The 9,891-nt window shown below is 42.5% G+C and overlaps 1 pseudogene; it reads left to right on the forward strand.

Annotated features, from left to right (window-relative positions):
* The first annotated feature begins 6,441 nt into the window (after positions 1 to 6,441).
* Positions 6,442 to 9,417, forward strand: LOC123129842 (disease resistance protein Pik-2-like; annotated as a pseudogene).
* Positions 9,418 to 9,891: the final 474 nt, after the last annotated feature.

The raw sequence follows: 9,891 nt of genomic DNA on the forward strand, positions 1-9,891 counted from the left end.
TAATGTTACAGCAAGTGGTGGATAGCAAGTGATTTCAAAAAGATTTCACGAAAAAAACGTTGTGGACATCAAGTAATAGAGTCAGAAGCATACCATGGATTCCATTGGAACTCCTGCCAAAAGCATTGAAAGCATGCGCAGAATTTTGTGGACACCGCCACCAGTAGTTCTGAAAGGGAACTCTTCATCAAAACGACTAATGAAGTGTTCTGGAACACAATAAGTATTAGCCACACTTAATACAGGTTCCTCGCTAGAGCACGCAATCATTATTCTGTTCATCATCTCAGTCAGTTGAGCTACTGCATATGCCACACATTCACCTGCACAAAAACAGAACAAGAATGACTAGGTTATACACAACATAAGAGCATTTACGATAAAAGAAATCACTTACATATATTACTAGATGATTTATAGGCATTCATAACAAATATTAAAATATAAAACTAGCACATTACTACAAATAAGAATTAGGACAGTGAAGAGTTAATCAGCACACAATTGGTCGGGAGGAAGAACGAAAACTACCATAGGTAGAATAGATGTTGTACGACAGATTTGAAATGCACAAAAGAACTTACCGGGATCGCCTACTTTGATTTTCTGTTCTTTGACTTCACCCACAATCGAAATTCCATTCATCAAGACAGTTGCAAGGTTTAAACTAAAGTTATTTGGGTTCTACAAGAAACAAGTTATAAGTTTCATTCGAGAGAAACAAAGTAACAAAAGAAAAATAGATGAAGGAACAAATTCATACCATAGATTTACAGCTAACACAGTACAATGGTGGGAAATCAAACACAAGGAATCTTATAGTTTTCATCTTCTGATGGCAATGAGGACACTCCCAGCTTGGGACATCACATTCACTTCTAGTGCCAAAAACGATTTCGACTCCATTAATTATCCGGGGTTCCATAGGACCTTGCATGAGACCTGCAAGGAAAAAAAATCAGATGTACGAAAGTTATAATCTCGAGACTGGGTCAGATGTACAATTTGGGAGGAGAAGAGATTAGAACCACGGATGGATAACAACATCTACCCTGGTACGGGATAAAAACTTGCATGTAGAAAAATAAAGAAACACAACACCGCCCACCCTTTGTCTAAGATGAGGGTTCGGTGACTGGATTATCTAGCGAATCCGGAAAGTAAAGTTCCAAATCATCAACGCAAAATCTACCAAATCAAGACTCTCTGCGGATCCGGAAGCTGCTGGACCGGGGGAGGGAGAGAAGCCGTTGTGGGGGGTATTTATCTGCGTTATGATGATGCGGGGCGGGCCTGGACAGCCGTTGGATCTAGGGAAAAATGGGCGGATGCGGTGGCGTATTCAGAGTATGGGGCGTGGACGGGGTTACAATCGATCCTTTCGCAACTCTGAATTTCATGGTGAGTCGAGGAAATAAAATACAAGAGTATATTTACTATAATATTAAAGAACGGTCGATTTCATAGTTCTCCATACGGCATCCCGTTTATATCCGTTAATTTTGTTTTAACTATGAAGATTGACGATTGAGATTTTCCAAAATAAACGAAGGGTCATGAGGTGTCTTCAGGTCGCATCGCTGGTTCTGTCCGCTTGTCCAACACGTAACCAACACCGTAAAGCTAATCCCCTTTGATTTTCTCCTCCCAAATCCCCTTGCCAGATCCTTTTCAAAAAAAAAATCCCCTTGCCAAATTTCTTCTCAAATTGAAAAACATGAGGTCAGCAAGATGTAGCCATTGGAGGGCGAGTGTAAGCTCCACGTTACCGGCAGAGGACGAGCCAGCCGGCCCGAGGTTCGCCGACGACGAGTTTGACCACTTCCCTAGGATGACACATGGCTTACCATGACGATCGGCGTAGGCGGGCACCTCCGCGGCTGCGGCTTCGGCCTGATACTGCGAAAGCACGGCCTCGCCGCGGATCACGTCGTCGATGCCTTCTTGGTGGATGCCAATCCACCACGGGGAGTGCCGTGGTATTTTCACGGCAGATGTCCTCTTAGGACTTAGTCGCGAGGCCATCAGCGTCGAGTGGTAGATCAAAGGGGTTAAACGAGAGACACAATGATTACCCAGATTCGGCCCCTCTCGGTGGAGGTAAAAGCCTACTTCTGCTTGGATTGCATTGATGATCTCGATTACAAGGGTTTCGCGTGGCTAACCTAGCAATCGAGGGGTTCTAACTTGATCTTTCTGACCTTGGGGCTCCCCTTTATATATAGGGTGAGACAAGGGGCGTACATTAGAGTTCGGGCCGGAAACATGATCCGTGCCCAAGTCTTTCTTTTCCTCTAAGGAATAATACAATGGCGGTTCACAAGTAGGCTTCTGTCGGTATGTCATGGGCAGGCCCATCCAGCGGGCGGCTTATCCTTCTGGGCGAGTCTCCTGGAGGTCTTCGGCCCACCTGGCCTGGTCCATCTTGTAAGTCGCCATTAGCATTGACCCGGCCCTAAACGGGCGGGTTATATCCTATGATTATATCCCGAACATTAGCCCTCAGGTTGACTTGGATTCATTCATGACAACCTTCGAAACCATTGTCCTATGCAGCTCGGCAAGCAAAATCAAGGTGACTTCACTCGGCTTCTGTAAGTGAATTGGTGCTTGTAGCTTGTAGTTAAGCTTGGTTTCCCTTAATGAAAATCAGAGGACACATTCATGGAATGGTGGGACAAGGCTCGGAAGTCCTTTCATGGTAAGCTCAAGAGAGGGTTTGACTCGTTTGTCATCTTGACTGTGTGGCATCTACGAAAGCAAAGAAACGCAAGAGTGTTCAACAGGATCGATCAAGCGCGCACGGACACTAACCTTGTCCAGCTCATCCATGAGGAGATCAAGCTTTGGAAGACGGCGGGTATAGGAGTTGAGGGCTTACATAGATTTGTGAGAGAGTAATCTTTTGTGTCTTCTTTCGGAGTTGGAGTTCTGTGTATCCCGTCTTAGCATGGGTTCTTGTAAAACATTCTTTCTTCCTTCTATAAAAATACGGTACGCTTTTGGCGTACTCTCGAAAAAAAATCAGAAGGGAAATCCCTTCTTTTCTTTAAAACAGATGAGTTCACTCGTGCAAGGACGAGAACCGCCTTCAGGAGTGTTAGAGCATCGACAACTGGCCTCCTCGAATCCTTCCTTAAACGTCTACAGAAGTGTCGGATCACTGATCGGACAGGAAAAAAAAGGAAAAAAGTGATTTAATCGAGTAGATGATTTTTCATATAAAAAACTTTTTAATCCGAGTTCGTATGCAAAAGTTATGCCCATTTTACAAATTCCAGAGAGATTTTGTAAATAAAGTCGAAATTCATATTTGTAAATTTTTCCAACAACTAGACCACATATCACATGGGAAACTTATTTTATTTTATTTTTATTGACATTTCCATCATTTTCTTTTGTTTTTTCTAAAACTGAAAAGGCGGTCCACGAGGGGGGGGGGTTTGAAAATGGGACCTTTAGTACCGGTTCGTGCCATGAACCGGTACTAATGCCTCAAAGCCCATTAGTCCCGGTTGGTGCCACCAACCGGGACCAATGGGCATCGCACCCTTTAGTCCCGGTTCGTGGCACGAACCGGGACTAAAGGGCCCAGGTGAAACGGGACTAATGCCTTAGCCGCACGAACCGGGATAAATGCACCCATTGGTCCCGGTTCTGGACTGAACCGGGACTAATGGGCTTACCCGGCCTGGACCGAAGCCCCCTTTTCTACTAGTGTTTGTTATCAATGGATATGATTTATTCTACAATCGAAGGAATAGTTCCGAGTCACTGCAGGCTGACGACCAGGCACTTGGGGGCTACATTATTCAAATTGAGATTACATCAAATATTCAAGTCCCATGTTACTGCCAGCATGCACCATGGCACTTGGGGGCTAATGCAAAATTATTGTTTGCTCACCTTATTGAAGACCCGACTCATCACATTGTAATGAGCCGGCCCTTGGGAGCTACCAATTGCTCTTGTTAACAATTCAAGGTACACACGTCTTAAACCATTATATTGAAGTATTCACTGCTCAGTTGGTAAAGCACAAAGCTCTTAACCTTGTGGACGTGGGTTCAAGCCCCATGATGGGAGTTGCATCATATGACATTCTTTTCAAAGAAGTATATATAAAGTCCCAGCTCAGTATGATCTTACTAAGCCGGCCCTTGGGGGCTACATGTTGCTGCTCCAGTTTACAAGATTATATCTACAAAGTCCCTGTTCATTATTACATAATGACCCGACACTTAGGGGCTAATGCATATTGCTTTTTTCTGAGGACAATTCTATGATGACCCGGCTACACTATTATGACTATAGCCGATTCATGGGGGCTACACAGATGGATTTTATTTAAAGCCATGGTGATAAGTCCCGAATTATTCATGCGGATTAAACCGACCCTTGGGGGCTACAGGTGATATGAATATAATGGAGGAACATCTTCAAGTTCTCAGTTCTTGGATATCATATTTTCAGTTTTGGCTTGGATAGCTCAGGAAAATCAACTACATAATCCGGTGTGAGCAACAATCATGACCCGACATCATTTGTTTATAATCCAGAGATCTTGGCAATCATAAACTGGCAAGTCCTACATCTTCAAGCCGGCTGAAAATCAAGATGAGTATTTCAAAACCAATATTTTTGTCAAGCTGGAGTTTTGGAAGCCGATTCAAATGGATTATTTCTTATAATACTTCTCTACAAGAGACCAATATCAGTAAATGGATTATGAAACTGGCTTATTAACCCGGATTTTCTAGAAGAAAGAAATGACAAGGATTTAAGGATGATCAAGAGCCGGTTTACCCGGAGCACAATCTGTCAAATTTGTTCTGGTGTTTATTTTGCAGGATCAGTTTAACATGGATGAATCCAAATTAAACTGGGGGCTAATGTCGGGGATATACCCCGCGGTAAACCGGCCGGATGTATAACCCGGCTGAAGAATGGTGCTTCATTGGTGACCCGTCCGGAGCTTGGCGACTCATGGCCATCCTGCCCTGGATTGGCGTAACCCGGCGGGCGGGTCAGACGGATGACAAGGCCCAAGGCCTAGAAGGCCGGTTCATGTTATGGTGGGACGGTTTAAGAGAAAAGGCATAAGGAATATTCCCCTACAAAAGGAAGCAAGACTAGGACTCCACTTGTAATAGAGTAATCCTAATCCTAATAGGACTAGTCATGTGACCCGCCCCTTCAACATATATAAGGAGGGGCAGGGCTCCCAAAAGAGGGACAAGCAAAGAAGAAACAATCTCTAGGGCTAGACACAAAGAGCTGGTTTACCGGCGACTTCCTTATGATGATAATGAGACCTAGCCACCAACAGCATGTAGGGTTGTTACCGGATGATGTTTCCCGGGGCCCGAAGCTGTCTAAATCCTCGTCTTGTGTGTTGATCCGCCCTGCATCTCTCATCCCAATCAACCCCTCTCAAGCTATCACATAGATGCGTTGGCTTCACGACTAAGTCCTGACACTAAGGACATCTGCCGTGACAATTCCACGACACCCTCCGTTTCTAAATATAACTTTTTTTGGACATTTCAAATGGACTACAACATACAGATGTATGTAGACATATTTTAGAGTGTAGATTTACTCATTTTGCTCTATATGTAGTCACTTGTTGGAATCTCTAGAAAGACTTGTATTTGGGAACGGAGGGAGTAGTACTATCCCGTCCAGAAATAAATGTCACTCGAACCGATATATCTAGCAGTGTTTGAGTGTCATTTATTTCCGACAGAGGGAGTAATACTCCCTCCGTTCCTAAATATATGTCCTTTTAGAAATTTCAGTATAGATTAAATAGGAAACAAAATGAGTGAATCTATACTTTACATCCGTATGTAATCCATATTAAAATCTCTATAAAAGACATATGTTTGGGAACGGAGGGAGTATAACGTAAGGGTGAATCAAAATCAATTCTGATATCAATATAAGTATCCCAAACCCAGGGCTCAGTTTCTCAAGGAGTCTGTAATTCTGTTAGTCTTCATAACATGTGCACCAATGCTAGCAGCCATTTCAAAATACACACAAACACTTAAACTTTTCCAGTTTTTAGTAAATTTACTACAAGTGACAAAAATGGTTGATCGAACAACGGTAAATAGGGATTTTGAATTGCTCGTTGCAAAATAAAAATCAATGACCTCTTCGTACATTGCTTATCATAGGAGTAGTAGAGTAGAGAAAACACAAACAAAATTCAAAATGATTGAAAAGTTTTTGCAGCTTTTTTGGGGGGAGTGGCGTGGTGTTCGACTTTGGACATTCGATCTTTAGAAAACAATGCTCCTTGTGTGCTATTTTCTGTACGTCTCGGCGCTACTGTTTCATTGGAAGCTGAACATTTTTTATGAAGGCCCAGCTGTACATGTACTCAGAATCAATGCCCTCGGTATCCTCAATCCAAAGAAAAATACTTAAAACATGGGTACACTATTGCAACACATAGACCAATTAAGGACCTTTAACTGCCGTTTGCAGAGAAACAAGAGTTCTTTTTTTCTTCTGTAAAAAGAAACAAAGTCCATTTGAAAGTGGCTGTGGCAGCTGGTGCCGACTTTGTCCATCACATGGAGCCCCTAGAAAGAGAAGCATATGAGAAACTATTTGTCAAAAGAGTGTTTAGCTCCACAAAGCTGGGTGATTGCCCCACAGAACTTAAAGAAACCATGGATATAATTTTGAAAAAATGTGGTGGGTTGCCGTTGGCCATCGTTAGCATCGCCAGCCTTCTGCCAAGCTCTACGTCAGCTGAGAGCATAGATATGTGGAAACAAGTTTCTAGATCAATTGGTTCTCATATGGAAAGCAACCGTACCCTCGAGGGGATGAGGCAGTTGATTACACTCAGCTATGACTACCTACCTCATTATCTGAAGGCTTGCATGATGTATGTGAGCATTTTCCCGGAGGATTATATGATTGCCAAGGATAGACTGCTATACAGATGGATTGCTGAGAGTAAATGGCACTGGTGGTCTGAGAACTTGCGTTGCGGGTGCACTTAAGTCACGGTATTTGTAAATTGGAAAAACCCGTCATAGAACTTGCATTGCGGGTGCAGATAGGTCACATATGCCATCTAAACCGGCCAGCTGTCCTATTTTCGAGAAAAAACCCGTCATAGAACTTGCGTTGCGGGTGCAAATAGGTCACATTTCAAATTTTTTGTTCCTGGACATTTTTTTAAAGTCACGAATCACAAATATTTTTAATAAATATTTTTTAATTTATCGTCCGAGAACAATTTTTTTAAAGTCATGAATCACAAACATTTTTTTAAATGTTCACCACTTAAAACAAATGTTCGCAAATCACAAATATTTTTCAAATTTATCATTTGCAAACATTTTTTAAAGTCGTGAACAAATATTTTTTTAAAGTCACGAATCATAAATATTTTTGAATTTATCATTCGTGAAATTTTTTTAGAGTCGTGAATCACAATTTTTTTAATGTTCACAGCTTTAAAAAATGTTCATGAATCAAAATATTTTTCAAATTTATCGTTCTAGACCTTTTTTTAATGCCGTGAATAAATACTTTTCAAATTAATCATTCCCGAACATTTTTAAATTTATCATTCAAAAACATTTTCAAATTTTTCGTACCTGGACATTTTTTTAAAGTCACTAATCACAAATATTTTTAATTTATCATTCGCGAACATTTTTTTAAAGTTGCGGATCACAAATATATTTTTTGAACCGTCCGCGAACATTTTTTAAAGTCGTGAACAAATAGTTTTCAAATTTATCGTTCACGAACATTTTTTTAAAGTCACGAATCACATATATTTTTAAAGTCGTGAACAAATTTATCGCGCTTGACCGTTAGAAAGAGAAAACCGGGCAGCTAGCCGGTTCAGATGACCTGTGTGACCTATCTGCACCCCTAATGCAAGTTCTATGACGGGTTTTTCCGGTTTGCAAGTACGGTGACTTAAGTGCACCCGTAGCGCAAGTTCTCGGACCGCCGGTGCCATTTACTTGATTTCTGAAGGTCTGGTCACTGAGAAACGTGGCTTGACTTTGTTGGAGGTTGCAGAAGAATACTTCAACGAGTTGATAAGTAGGAATATGATTCAACTAGACAAGTTTGTGTACCAGTTAAAAGATTCTAGAGAAGTGGAGGTACAGGGGTGCCGGGTGCACGACATGATCCTTGAGGTCATGGTGTCCAAATCCCATGAGTCTAACTTTGTTAGCTTGGTAGGGTGTGAATTTGAAGGGAAGACAGATGGACATGGCAAGGTCCGCCGCCTCTCCATCCATGATAACGACCATGACGAGCATCATCATTCAAGGCATGGTGTTGAAGCGATGAAGCTACAGCATGTCCGGTCATTGACCACATTTCAACGTGTTGGCCTTGCCAAGCTGCTGGATCGCCTAGGTGAGTTCAAATTGCTGAGGGTACTTGACCTGGAAGATTGCACATCCATGAGAAACAAACACATGAGAGATGTCTGCCGTCTGTATCTTCTCAGGTTCTTGAGCTTGAGGGGTACAGGAGTCAAAATAATGCCTCGCAAAGTTGGCAATCTAGAGCAGTTGGAGACTCTTGATGTACAACACTCTCATCAAGAAGTTACCACGGACTGTGATAAAGTTAAGCAAACTAGAGCGCCTATGGGCCAATAGTTGGAATCTGCCTCGAGGGATCTCGAAGATGAAAGCATTGCGCGAGGTGGACACAGGAGTCCTTGATGTTCCATCGGTTGTTCAAGAGATTGGTAAGCTGACGCAGTTGCAGTTGCTCAGTATTATAATCCATGCGGAAGTCAGTGATGGGTGTTTGACAAACCTTGCCTCCTCCCTGAGCAAGACAAGCAGTCTCCTATTGCTAAATCTGAAATTCGAGGGGAGTGTGAGCCGTTTGAAGTTTCTCGATGCCGTCTCCACGCCGCCGCCATTTCTCCAATGCCTTGGTGTGTTTGGCCGAGACATTAGCCAATTGCCCGACTGGATCTCATCACTCACACACCTCACAAGGATTGAAGTGGGAAAGACAAAAGAACTTGATGGGGACAAGTTACTTGATGTCTTGTGTAAGGTGTCCAAACTGGCGAATGTCCGTCTAAAAGACATTGAGTGCAAAGACGGAGGAGAACTGGTTGCACGCCCCGAACACAAGTTCCTGGTGCTGAGGATCCTGAAGGTGATCGGATGTTCGAGCAAGCTCACTTTCGAGAAAAGATCAATGCCAATGTTGGAGACGCTCGTGTTACTTTTTTTTGACAAGAAGATGAGCATTGTTGGCCTCGAGAACTTGGACAACCTTAAAGAGGCCAGGCTCAGTGGTATTAAAGACCACCCGGAAATGGAACGTGCTGTGAAGCAGCTCAAGACTCACCCCAACTCCAATCAGATCAAAGTTGTAGTGGAGTGGTGGATCTGAGGTGAGCATCTTAGGGGGCTGCTGCTCCTATTCGTTTTCTACGGCCTTAATCGGAGTGTCACTAGCAAAAAAAGAAAAAAAAAACTGTGTTTGTGTGTGTGTGTGTGTGTGTGTGTGTGTGTGTGTGTCACTAGCTAAATTATGTTCAGAGTTCAGACTCGACCGAGCATTTATTTGTACTGTGGTTTTTCATGTGTGTGAACTGGACCACTGGAGTGCCAAATAAAGCAGCTTCTATGTGTAACGTGAGCATAATTCTGCAAACTATCTCATCTTTTTTGTTGTTACCTGTGAAGAAGACGGGCTCCTAAGTGAGCTGTTGGTTTGGCCCAGACTATGCCTTTTGTGGATGACATGCTGCCTAAGTTGTACTCCCTCCATTCCTAAATATTTGTCTTTCTAAACATTTTAAGTGGACTATAACATACAGATGTATGTAGACATATTTTAAAGTATAGATTCACTCGTTTTACT

This window comes from Triticum aestivum, chromosome 6A, assembly GCF_018294505.1.
Source record: "Triticum aestivum cultivar Chinese Spring chromosome 6A, IWGSC CS RefSeq v2.1, whole genome shotgun sequence".
Classification (NCBI taxonomy): domain Eukaryota; kingdom Viridiplantae; phylum Streptophyta; class Magnoliopsida; order Poales; family Poaceae; genus Triticum; species Triticum aestivum.